Source organism: Sarcophilus harrisii, chromosome 3 (assembly GCF_902635505.1).
Source record: "Sarcophilus harrisii chromosome 3, mSarHar1.11, whole genome shotgun sequence".
NCBI classification, from domain to species: domain Eukaryota; kingdom Metazoa; phylum Chordata; class Mammalia; order Dasyuromorphia; family Dasyuridae; genus Sarcophilus; species Sarcophilus harrisii.
In genome coordinates this window covers 466,707,169-466,721,480 of record NC_045428.1, presented here as the reverse complement: position 1 = coordinate 466,721,480, position 14,312 = coordinate 466,707,169, and positions in this window count along the sequence as shown.

Sequence of the window (14,312 nt, the reverse complement as noted above, 5' to 3'; positions counted from 1 at the left end):
TATAAAATTATTAATCAGCATAGGGGCACAAGAACAGATCTTTGAGGTACTCCATGCTAACATCAAAATCTTTGAATCCTATTGCTTTCAGTTCAAAATCCATCTAATTGAATGTTTGCCAAGGCTATGTTTTTCCATCTTTTGCACAAGAGGAGATACTTTACCAAATACAATAAATTTCTTTTTCTAAATGTTTACTATTTCTTTAATGATTGATTCCAGAACTTCCTCAGAAATTGAAGTGGAATTCACTAGCCTATGATTTAAAGACTCTTTTTTGAAATCTGAGACTTACCCTTCTCCAAAATTGAAGGATCTCTCCTATTCTCTGTTTTCTATATACCTATATACATATAGAAAATGTAATCTCTTTAAGGACATTGTCTTTTGAATGCTTGGAGATCTCAATGAAGAAATCTTATAATACTATGGGGCTCAGTTTCTTAAACTGTGACTCATGACCCCATACGGAGTCTAGTAACTGAACATTGGGGTCATGAAATTATGGCTTATTGTCAGTGAATTTTTTACCTCTTTTATATATCTGATTTAAAAATTTCTTGGGCAAAAGGGATCATGAGTGGGAAAAGTTTAAGAAGCTCTGCTATCAGGAATGATGAAATCAGTTTCATACAACAAGGCATTTCAAAAATCTCAACAATTATAGAGAATCTTTTCTCCAACTGTATGTTATATGAAACCCCATGTCAGAGCAGCTAAATGGCACAGTAGGTAGAGTACCAGCCATGAAGTCAGGAAGACCTGAGTTCAAATCTAGCCTCAGACACTTAACACTTTCTAGTGTGACTCTAGGCAAATCACTTAACCCTTATTGCTTTAGCAAAAAAAAGAAAGAAACCCCCCATGGCAAAAGCAAATATCTTCACTGAGTATGCATTCCCCTATTTTAAGCCTCATTTGATATTGCTAATAAGAACACCAATAAGCAAAATTAACTATGAGAGTATATCTATCAAAGGAAATAATGTATAAAAAACAGTTGCTAAACCTTCAAAATTTTTTATAAATACCAGCTACTATTATTGTTTTCTCTTCCTCTTCTTTCTTCTTTCTTTTTTTCTTCTCCTTTTCCTTCTTCATTAAAGAATTCTGCATTATCTTCATAGATAATTTCAATATACATTTTTGGAAGAGAGTAGCATTTTATTAAACCAAATCAAATATTTTTTTGCTTTTTAAAATAACAAGTAAACAATACAAGTGATATTTTCTGTTTTATGTACTTTTCAGAGAACTATAAAATCCAAAGTGATAACTGACTAAAGAAAATTGTTTGCAAAAATATGACTCTTTCCTTCTTATATCTTCATCAAAGCAAACTCAATGATTGCTAGACTATTTTCATAAAGATTTAATAGAGATAATGAACTAGGAAAATAAATTGGAAGTTGCCAATTTAATCTCAATGATCTTTTTTATTAATAAGTATAATCAGAATTTGCTAAACATGTTTAATATTAAACATCTCATCCATGTGCATAAAAATTAAATTGACTGTATCTTAAAACAAATTCATATCTTGATATCTTTTCCTATTGCAAAAATCATGAGATTCAGTCTTTTAATACTTTAAGAATTATGCTTCCCCTATGTCCTTTACAGAACTGGTGTGGCATGTTGTCTCAACTTTTATCAATGTGTTGATCAATTGTGCTGTTTTTTTTTTCATCTTCTTTCTCTTTTTGTCTTTTAAAAATATTTGTTGATTCTTTGGAATCAAATTCTTAGGAAAACTATAGTGATATTGAGAAAAAATATAGCAATAAAAACATTTAAATATGTGGCCTCCAAAAAATTTTAATTCTGCATTTACTTGATATGGTCTGATTGTTTTTCCAATCTTCATCTTCTTAACTAACATTTTCATTTTCTTACATAGTACAGCAGTAACTGATATGTAGAGTTCAATTATGGTTGCTCCAGTGTGATAATGAAAATAATTACTTATAGAAATTATGACGTATCTGCTGTATTACTTATACTTAGTTTTTGTCATTCCAGTTTATCTATAAATGGTCTTAGATTCAATTTTTGTATTTAGGTTTCACATCTTGCTCTATTCAAACCTGTTTTTCTTTCATCTCTCTAATTTTGTTCCAATTAGTTGATCTTATTACACACATTTAGAAAATTCTAAAATAACTTCCAAATCAATTACCACACATTTCTTGTCTTAAGATATAGACAATTTTATTTGTGTCATGTGAAATGTTTGCTTTAGTCATGTCTGGCACTTTCTGATTCTATTCTTGAAGAATATATATTAATAATATGTGAGTGATTTATAAATTGTTTTCAAATTTTTAGCCTCTTCCATTTCTTAAACCTGAACCAAATTTATTAATCTATGATTGGACACTAGATGACAAATCCTTTAGCAATGGCAACCTATAAGACAGTTTAGATTTAAAGATATACTAATTTATATTTTAATATATTTAACACCTACTGGTCTTCCTGCCATCTGGGGGAGGGGGTGGGGGGTAAGAGATGAAAAATTGGAACAAGAGGTTTGGCAATTGTTAATGCTGTAAAGTTACCCATGCATATAACCTGTAAATAAAAGGCTATTAAATAAATAAATTTTAAAAAAAAAAGATTTAAAGATATAAATCTAAAGTGCTTATATGGTTTCCAAAAAATCAACTGTAGTAGCCCAGGACAAAATGTTAATAGAGACAAGTTTATATGAAAAAGATACAGGGGTTTTAAATGGCCTGAAGGTTCCATATTGTTCAGTGATATAACATGAAAACCAAAAAAGCTAATGTAAGCTTAAATTGTATCGTTCCTGTTGTGCTCTTATTCATTCATTTTCAAATGACATCATAGAGTGAAATATTGACTTATGAATGAATTGGATGTGCATGAGACACTGTGTGCAAAGTTGTCAAACTGAGTATCTCTTCCAGAGTGACAGAAGGACAAACAAGATAAAAGTTAGGATGATTTCAAATAAATGGCCTGGGATACCATGGATGACTTTGGTATCCAAGCTCTAAGCATTCCACAGTGCCTGCTTCAGGTGTCAAATTGTTCTCATCTGCCAAGTCTTCAAGGGGAAGTCTTCACATGGTTAGAGTAGAAATTTCTCCCAATTCCTAGATAGGTTTGAAGACCACAGTAAGAGAAACATAGTGTCCATAACAAGGAAAATGATGGTACCACTGGGGGGAAGCTGGGGGAATAGTGGATAGGATGCTGGGCTGGAGTCAGGAAAACTTGAATTAAAATTTGGCCTCAAACATTTATTAGCTGTGTCACCCACAAAAGTCACTTAACCTCTGTCTGTCTTAACCACTGTAAAAGGTGAATTATTATAGCACCTACCTCACAAGGTTGTTGTGAGAATTAAACAAGATAGTATTTAACAAAAATCACTTAGCACACTGACTGGAACATAATAACTGCTATATAAATGCTTATTTCCTTCTCTTCCCAATCCTACCCCAAAAAACTATTTAAGATTTGGGGAAATAAAACCCTCATAGGCAGATTTCTCTGTGCTCTAAAAATACTTGAAGTCACACTGAGGATATTTAATCAATACAAATTAATGAGAATACTGAGCTTTTCCTACTTCCATGTTGCAGACCTTTGATCAGATTCTGAATTAATTTATAAATTCATTTATTCATTTGAATTCATCATTGCTCCACAAAAGGAAAGAGACCCACTGAATGACATATCTGAAATGCCTATGTTTCTTGTTTCTAACTATTTGAATAACTAAGTCATTGACTCATTTTGGAAACTCATGACCACCACAAAAGCAATATGTAGTCTCTCTAAGTTGGATAGTCTATCTATTGCTCTTTCAACTCCAGAACTCCCGACCTAGTGCCCTTATTTTCCTGATTGATGAGTGCCTCCTATGGCCCACTCTTTGAGACAGGACTGAGCCATGTTTAGCCTATATTCTACCCAGGCAATTTTGTGAAAGGATGACTCTTGACTGCATACTGAATGGAGATATTTGATGCTGAAAGAATACTGAGCACAACACTTCATATGTTGTGGATATGAGGAAGGGATTTAATTTAGTTGGTTCAAGATATTCTTTGGAGATACATATGGACAGAGGGCCTCCTGGGAGATAGTCTAGAGAGAGATCTTGAATTTTGGTTTGGAGCCCTCTGAATAAAAATGTATGGAACTATCTTGATCATATTATTTGTCTTCAAGGGATTACAATTCTAAGATACTACTGAGAGAAGAACCTCCATTGGGTGAAATCATTCTCACTTTCTTTATATGAACTGAGGTATTAATCCCAGCTGAAGAGCTCATTTTCTCTTCTATATTCTCTGATATCTTCTCAATTTCTGTTTTTCTTGAATAAATGTGTTTGCTTGCTATTCCCTATGTGTAATGAACTTTTGTGTAACTAGAATTTGAAGGGGGAGGGTACTAAGAAAATGTAAGCTAAAAGCCACCCTCCCTCCTCAAGAACAACAGGGGCTTTTGTTGTAAATCTATTAAACTCCTAGACCAGAGCTATTTCAGGAGTTGCAGACATAATTCTAGTTCAGTATCCGTCTTAGATACAGATAAAAGATTGCCCACCCTCATTCATCTGAGATCTTATCTGCTTCTCCCTAGGCTACCATAGTGTGATATAGGTATGACCCTATAATTTTTTGCAAAGGTAGACCATATCTCAGATCACATCTGCTCTGTATACCCTTTTTTCCACTGCATGAAGTACCACAAGCTACTGCTCTTCCATGTTAGTTGTGAGACAGCGTTGAGGTACATAAAAATGAGGATAAAACTGGAAGCGAGATGAATGATTGAAAATAAGGGAGGGGAGCAAACAGGGAGAAAGGTTAAACTCATTTTATGACTGCTATAAGTTTCTATGGGAATAAAAGTTTGGTGGGTTTTTTTTTTAATGTGACTGCTGTTTTAATAGAATAGTCTCTCTTCTGAGTGGGCCATTGCTGTGCACTTAAATGACATGGGCCAAGTCTCTTGGTGTGTTAGAAGAGAAACACTATTAATCATAATGACACTGTATACATATACCACTCCTTTCATCTGTAGTTCTCAAAGTATTTTACAACCATTAATGAAGCCTTACAACAGACCACTGAGGTAGGTAAGGCTTATTATACCCATTTTACAGATGAAGAAAGAATTACAAGGAGAGAGGAAAGGATTTATAGGAGGCCACACATATATCCAAGCAGAGCAAATAACTTTTGTCTTCTCAGAGTACACTCTACCATTTTTATGACATGTTTTCTCTAGTAAATGGAGGACAGAAAGATTGAGGGAAAGGAGAGAGGAAATCAAAGATGGCACCCTTACAAACAAAAGAATGTAAACAATTATTTTTCAGCAAACATTTATTAAGTGACATTGTTTGAAAGATTACCACTGTGCAAGATGCTGGGAATAAAATTGGCCCTGACCTTAAGTTGCTTACTGTCTAATAGAAAAAATAAGGCATGGACACAACCATGACAGAAGCAGCATAAGTGCACAGGAGAGGTCCAAAGAGCTATGAGAAATTTTAGGAGTGACAAATTATCTTCAGAGAAAGCTTTGTAAAGAAGATGGCTTTGAAAGAATGGAGGGATTTTAGAAGGTGAAAATGTTAAGGATAGGGAAAGTCCAATATAGACATGCAGAAGAATGTAAGCAGTACCATCAAGATGAAATGGGACAAGAACCAGTGATAGGGAGTCCAATTTGTCTGGAATTTCAAATCTATAAAGAAGAATACTATATTATAAGATTGGAGAAATGGGTTGAAACCAGATTATAGAAAGTTTTGAAGTTCAAGAATTTTAAACTTCATTTTGTTGGTGTTGAGAAACCACTGAAGGATTTTAGCATAGGATTACAGAGTGGTACATTGAGAAATTATTTTTGCAATTGTATAAAGATATACCTCTAAGTAAGATAGCCTTGAGGTAGGAAATCTAGTTAAGTATATTCCAGGTAGAAATTAATAATCACTTTTGATTATCAAAATAAATTTAGTAATAACACAGGAGGCTTTTTACCAAGCACCCAAAAGTATACAGAGACATAAATTCCTAACAATCACTATACATGGGAAAAGACAGGATTCTTTGTATTAAGTAGAGATAGGTAAGCTAGAGTAAAGAATCTCGATTTTAGGGGTTCAGGAAGATTTCCCTGTTCAAAAGTACAGATTTCCTCTCCCATGACCCTCAATTCTTTCTGAAGCCTAAAAATCCCCTGTAAAAGCTCATTCCTCTAGAACACATGACTGATAAGCAAACATTCTTTTTTAAATAATAGCTTTTTATTTTCAAAATATATACAAAGATAGTTTTCAACATTCACCTTATGTTCTAATTTTTTTCTCCCTTCCTTTCTCCCACTCTCTTCCCTAAACAGCAAGTAATCCAACATATGTTAAACATGTGCAATTCTTCTATATATATTTCCATACTTATTAAGTTTGTAGAAACATTCTTAAAAAAGAAAAGCTAGGTGGCAGCTAGGTGGCACAGTGGATTGAGCAACAGCCCTGAAGTCAGCAGGACCTGCGTTCATATTTGGTCTCTGACACTTAATACCACACTTAATACTTCCTAGCTGTGTGACCCTGGGCAAGTCACAACACCAGTTGCCTCAGTTTAAAAAAATGGGATTGATATTGATCTTCTGTACATGAAAGAACCATAACTTTGTCCCTTTTGTTGTTGTTGTTGAATCACTTAACCCCTAAAAGAGACACTTTATTTTTAAGCAATAGTCCTTTAGGCACACATCCCAAACTTTGTAGGACATCACATCTGGGAAATTGTATCCCAGAAGCAAATAAATGAAATATGTCTCCACTAAGAGACATATCATTGCCTATTTGTTTACTGTTGCTTTTTTTAGAACCCCTGAGGAAATTCTAATTTTTTTCTCTGAACTGTTCTCCTTTCTGCAGGTGATGAAAGTGAATGGCCTTACTTTACCTTAGCATGGCCACAGAATGTCAGTTACAATAGTTGCTATAATGGACCTCTTGAGAGTTTATGTAGCACTGCATTTTGTGTCTGTCTGATCATCAGCTATTTTGGTGATGATGGTGTTTGCTTTTCCTCCACTTACCACTGGTCACTGTGAAGACACCTCCTCTGGGATTCAGGGTTCCAATCTCAAATGTATCCTGCACAGAAAGTAACTAACTCAGGCCTCTATAATCTCAGGATTGTCTTTTTCATTGGGAAGGTCTTTCGAGGAATTATTATTGTTATTATTGGACTATGTATATATTTACATTTTAGCTGCCCATATTACTAATTATTATACTAGATTATTGTTAATATTGAGATGTAGCTTGGCATTGTGGATAGAGAATTGGTCTTAAAGCCCAAAAGACCTAGGTTAAAGGCCTGTCACTAACATATAAAGAATGTGTGATCTTAGGCTTACTACTTAACTTCTCAATGCTTTAGACTGTAGCTGCAGAGAAAGTGCCAGTCTGCACTGAAAGAAGTTTTTTCACCTGGGAATTCTATAGACTAATTAAACCATAGGTACAGTTCCTGTCTTATTATAATAAGATTGTCCCTGATTGCTAGCAGCAGAAACATCACTGTAATTGTGTAGTGAAAAGAGCTTTGAATCATGCTATAACCCCAGCTACAAGGGAGGCCAAGGCTTGTGGATCATATAACCTTGGGAGTTCTGAGCTATATTGGATTAAGACAAGTTCTACATTAATATGGCAAGAAAAGGGAAAGGTTCCCATTTGTAAAATGGAAATAATAATACTCTTCCTACCTACTTCACAGGACTGTTATAAGGATGGATGAGATAAGATTTGCATTATCAAGGTAATCTTTCCTAGATTAAATGTGTAGTCTGCATCTGGCTTGGTTGCTAAGAAAACTCTACCAGGAATATAAAACTATTAATATTTCCCTGACCCCTAATTCAGGTCCAGCACGAGTCCTAGAGTCAGGAAGACTCATTTTCCTGAGTTCTAATCCAGCCTCAGACACTTACTACCTATATGATCCCGGGAAAGTCACTTAATCCTGTTTGCCTCAGTTTCCTCATCTGTCAAATGAGCTGGAGAAGGAAATTGCAAGTCACTCTAGTATCTTTGCCAAGAAAACTCCAAATGGGATTGTGAAGAGTTGGAATGACTGGGAAAAAAAAACTCAACAATAAAAGCTTATTTCATTCTTTAAGTTTTCCCCCATTTAGAATGAATGAATAAATAAATGAGTAGGAAAAGTTCACAACAGTCATGGAAGACTTGGAGGGAGAAGACTAAGTTCAAATCTGAAATTGGCTATTTAATTACTGGTTAACTCATCTAATTTCTCATACCTCAGTTTTTAAATCATACCTCATCTGGAGTTGTGAACGAATCCAACCATTCTGGAGAGTAGTTTGGAACTATGCTCAAAAAGTTATTAAACTGTGCATACCCTTTGATCCAGCAGTGTTACTACTGGGCTTATATCCCAAAGAGATCATAAAGAAGGGAAAGGAACCTGTATGTGCACAAATGTTTGTGGCAGCCCTCTTTGTAGTAGCTAAAAACTGGAAACTGAGTGGATGCCCATCAGTTGGAGAATGGCTGAATAAATTGTGGTATATGAATATTATGGAATATTATTGTTCTGTAAGAAATGACCAACAGGATGATTTCAGAAAGGCCTGGAGAGACTTACACAAACTGATGCTGAGTGAAATGAGCAGGACCAGGAGATCATTATATACTTCAACAACAATACTATATGATGACCAGTTCTGATGGACCTGGCCATCCTCAACAAGATCAACCAAATCATTTCCAATGGAGCAGTAATGAACTGAACCAGCTATGCCCAGAGAAAGAACTCTGGGAGATGACTAAAAACCATTACATTGAATTCCCAAACCTTATATTCATGCCCACCTGCATTTTTGATTTCCTTCACAAGCTAATTGTACAATATTTCAGAGTGCGATTCTTTTTGTACAGCAAAATAACAGTTTGGTCATGTATACTTATTGTGTATCTAATTTATATATTAATATATTTAACATCTACTGGTCATCCTGCCATCTGGGGGAGGGAGTGGGGGGTAAGAGGTGAAAAATTGGAACAAGAGGTCTGGCAATTGTTGATGCTGTAAAGTTACCCATACATACAACCTGTAAATAAAAAGCTATTAAATAAAAAATTTTAAAAAAATCATACCTCATCTTTAAAATGAACTGAGATTCCCTGACTCCAAGCCAATTGTTCTTTTCATTACAATTTTAAGAGCTTAGAATGGGATGAAGTCTCCCATAAAAAGGAAGTAGATAGCATACTGGATTAAAAGCCAGAATCCTACAATATGTTGTTTACAAGAAACACATTTAAAGCAGGGAGATACATACAGAGTAATGGTAAAAAGGCTAGAGCAGAATCTATTATGCTTCAGGTGAAGTTAAAAAAAAAAAAAAGGCAGGGGTAGCGATCTTGATCTTAGATCAAGCAAAAGCAAAAATCGATCTGAAACTATATCTTGCTAAAGGGTACCATAAATAATGAAGTAATATCAATACTAAACATATATGCACCAAGTGGCATAGCATCCACATTCCTAGAGGAGAAATTAAGAGAGATGCAAGAAGAAATAGATAATAAAACTATACTAGTGGGGGGATCTCAATCTTGCTCTCTCAGAATTAGATAAGTCAAACCACAAAATAAATAAGAAAAAAGTTAAGGAGGTAAATAGAATTTTAGAAGATATTAAGAGCTTATAAAAGCAAGAGTGACTGTGGGAACAACCATATTATAAAGGTCCAGTTTTGTTATCAATAAATATTTCTTTAGCACTTGTTATTTTCCACGTCACAAACTCCACTGGTCACTAGAAATAGAAATGATAAAATACTCCTTATGTTTTAGGAGTTTACATTCTAACAGGGAGGAAATACGTGCATATCTAAATATACACAAAAGAGTGTGAAAAAAATAAATACAAACTGTTCAATCATTTTTTTCAGTTGCGTCTGACTGTGATTCCATTTGAAATTTTTTTGGCAAAGACACTGGGAGTGATATTCCATTTCCTTCTCCAATTCATTTTCCAGATGAGGAAACTGAGGCAAATAAGGTTGAGTGACTTGTACAGGGCCACACAGCTAGTAAGTGACTGAGGCCAGATTTGAAGTCAGGAGGATGAGTTTTCCTCATTCCAGGACCAGTATGCTATCCAGTGTGTCACACAGCAGCCCCTAAATAAAAAGTCATTAAATAAAAAAGGAGTTGGGGATGGAGAACACTAACAATTAGGGAGATCAGGAAAGGCTTCATATAGAGATCTAAGTATTAGCAGGGATTCTATGAGGGTAAGTGAAAAGGTGGCAGGCATGGAATAGTGGAGGATAAGCCCAATGATGGGAGATAGAGTGTTCTGTATAAGGAATGAAAGAAGGCCAGTTTGCCTGAATTTCAAAATATGAGTGAAAATTATGTGTAATGAAACTGTAAAAACAGGTAGGGGGCAGGATGTCCCTATATTTTCAGGCACAGTGACCATCTATCTGACCAACCAAATGACCTCAACTTTAAATTTGTTCCAGCTCCCCATTCTATCAGCTATGCCTCAGTGAACTAGATTATAGTCCTTGCCTGCCATCTAATGGCTGATATAGGGAAATAGTCGTTCAGCCACCGGAGGAATGTTTTTGTGTTCCCAGAATTCACTTGGAGGAGAAAAAATGGAAAGAAATAAGAAATATGGCTAAGGGACTAGTGAACTCAAGATGGGTCTCCACAGATAAAAACAAACCCACAGAAAGGCCAAATTTAAGGAAATCAATTCATGATTTGTTTGTTTTTTAATAATGAATTTAATTTTAATTTTAATTTAATTTTAAATAATGAATAAATGAACCCACTGTTCATTTAAAAAAAAAAAAAAGGAGGGAGGAATTATGGCCATATCCATTTTCTTTTCCTGTGTTCCTTTCTTCCACTCCCACTGTGAGTAGGCTCTGAAAACCCTCATCTTTAAAATTCCCAATTCTCTCTTTAGGGGGAAAAAAAAGGTCTATCTACATCATGATGTGGTAAATGCTCAGATTTACTATGAATAAAATGTTATTAGTCCATAAAATCACAGAATCTCAAGGTTGAAGGAGATTCCTTGAACAGGAACTCATTCTTGTTTTGTTCTTGTTGCTGTTTTTTGTTTTGTGTGCGTGTGTTTTGTTTTGTTTTGTTTTGTTTTTCAGAGGCAATTGGGGTGGGGTTAAGAAACTTGCAACTAGTAAGTGTTTGAAGTAGGATTTGAATTCAGGTCCTTTCAAATTCAAGGAAGGCACTCTATTCACTACACCATCTATATGCCCCAATTTCTTCTAAAAATTCCTCAGTATGAAAGCATCCAGCATCCTCTGGCCAACTTCAGTTAATAGAGGATTTGTTCCATGAAACAGCCAGACCACTATGAGATTTCCTTAAAATTTAACAAACATAATAAGACAAGAACAAAAATAAATACAATACAAGGTAGAGTGCAGCATTTCTTGGGACCTTTTCCCCCAACTCCCATTTACATTGGTTGAGTGTGATGACCAATTCAACCAATAAGGGACCATGATTCTAGTACTCTCTCACAAGCCCCCACTTGTGTGATTCCCATAAAAATCAAGCAGATTTAATGCATTCCTTAGCAACAACAACAAAAAATTCACTAGTATAGAGATGAACAATAACAAACTGAGGGATAATAACACCTGTCTCCGAACCAGAGTACATAAACAGCACTACTCTCCAAGTCCAACAGCCTGACCTCCAAGAGGTCACACTACCTGAAGCTATCTTTCATCAAGCTACTATTGCTCTTCACATTGATGTCTTCTGCTGATCAAATCTCCCTGATGCCAGCTGGATGCACTATCTGCTATGATCTAGTATTTCCCAAGACATGGCCAATGTGTGTGTATGTTTAACAGGGAGTAAGGAAGGTTGGAATAACTACCTCCTCAAGGATTTGGCTCCAAACGGAAGCTTCTAAACTGGAATTCTTCCACCATTACATTGCACCATGAACTGACTGACCCACTCAGAGCTAGTTTTCTGTCTTTATATAGAGCCCAAGAGGTGTGACTTGATCTCCTCAACCAATTACAAGATGTTTTCTGGGTGACGTCATCTGCCTTTGCTCAATGACAGAAATACTATTATACAATTAAATTGATTTAAGGACTTATTCCTCCCTATTCTATACTTTTGATTGATTCATTAAATGAGGTGTCTGAGCCTTTTGTGATTAAATGAATTTCCAGAAATATGTGAGCTTTTGTGTGGATTCAGAAAAGAAAGAACTGAGTGTGAATCATAGAAAGCTTTATTAGATTGTAAGAGTCTTGAGGGCAGAAACTAGGGGGTTTTGGTTTATTTGTTTATTTGTTTTTGTTTTTGCTCTTCTTTTTATTCCCAGGACTTAGCAAAGTGCTCAGCACATAGTGAGCACTTGGTAAATGCTTATTGACTTCATGCTTTTTAGCTGGGCCTCAAATGATAAGATTTTATCATGAAAGAATTTAGACTTGGGGAATGTGAGTGTGACTTTGATGGTCTGCTCAGAATATTTTTTTTTTAGCCTATAACCAAAACTACAAGTAGAATAATAATTCATTTATTCCCTTCAGGCATAGTTGAAGAGAAAACTCCATATGATTCATTTCCCATGATGCTTGGGGACCAGAGAATATTACCCTTTAGGAGAAATTCTCTTGACTTTTATTATCTAAAGGCTGCCTGTCTGGACACAGAGCAGGGACCTCATGAGATGAAGACTTTAATTGGTGAGGAGTGTGCTGAGAAATGGAACAGAGTCTACAACTGGAGAAAATGAAAAACCCCATGTATACAATGACTTTACTCAGGAACTCAGTTTTCTCAGTGTATTCCTGAGACTTGTAGAACAAGGAGAGTTGTCCCAAATTAACAGGGGAAGAAACAACTGAAAGTGATTATGCCTTTAATTTGCAGAAGAATTTAAGGCAAGGTATGCAAATAGAAATAGATAACAAGAAAAGTCCCAACTCTGAAGTGTCTACCCTGTGACTACCCAAAGCACCCCTGCTGAATTCAATGTGAAAGGGTGTACTTGAATCTAAGACAGCAGGTGCTTGTAGTTAAGTACCTATTCTGTGTGAGATTTTGGTTGTCTGAGCACATACTTGATGTAATATAATTGATGCAGTCAATCTAGTTAGTGTATACTTAGGGTAATGTGGTGATGTGATGTTCTACAGCTGCGCATGACCAGTGTAGTATGATAATGTAGTCGTGCTGGGGTATTTAAGGGAATTCTAGTGAGAGAGGACTCTCCTCTTGGCTTCAGGGATCTCAGCCACAGAGAAGACTTCAAGCTCCAGGCTCCAGACTCCAGAGTCCATCTTTGACCAGCCACATGTCTGCTCTCCTGCCTCCTTCACTTCACTCCCCAACTAAGCCCAAGGCTTTGGGCTGATCCCAAGGCCCCCCAGAGAGCTAGCCCGGACATTACATCAATGCACTATATTTAGGAAGGTCCAGAGCTAAACTGAGTATGCATACTGTACAACAAATAGTGATGTAATACCATGCATAGTGAAGTATTCTAGACACCTTCAAGGGATACAAAGATGAACAGCTATATACTGGCCTTATTCTCAAGGAGGAAAAGGAGAAGGAGGAGGAGGAGGAGGAAGAAGAAGAGGAAAAGGAGAAACTGGAGGAGGAGAAGGAAGAGGAAGAGGAGAAAGAGGAGGAAAAGGAGGAGGAAGGGAAGGAGGAGGAGGAGGACGAGGGGGAGGAGAAAGAGGAGGACGAGGGGGAGGAGCTGGAGGAGAAGGAAAAGGAGGAGGAGGAGAAAGTAAATATATACTGAGAGGTGAAAAAAAAACCAAGAGTCACTGAGAGAGAGAGGGAAAAAGGGAGAGAGGGGAGGAGGAGAAGTGGGGAAGTGGAGAGACAGAGAGAAAAACAGCGACAGAGATTAAAGACAGAGAGGCAGAGACAGAGAAATAGAGACAGAGAGAAGAGGAGAATAAAGAAGAGAGAGATGGAGAAAAAAAGAGAGGGATAGAGAGGAAAGAAGAGAAAAAGACAGGAAAGTAGTGGAGAGGAGAGGACAGGGACAGGAAATGACAGGAGAAGAGAGGACAGGAGAGGACAGGACAGGAAAGGAGAGGGACAGAGGAGAGATGGGATAGCTATAGGATGCCATGGAAGCAAAAGGAACAGTTTTTAAAATGGGAGTAATCACCAGTATCAAGTACTGCAAAAAGATCTAGAAGAATAAGGACATAGAAAACACCTTTGAATT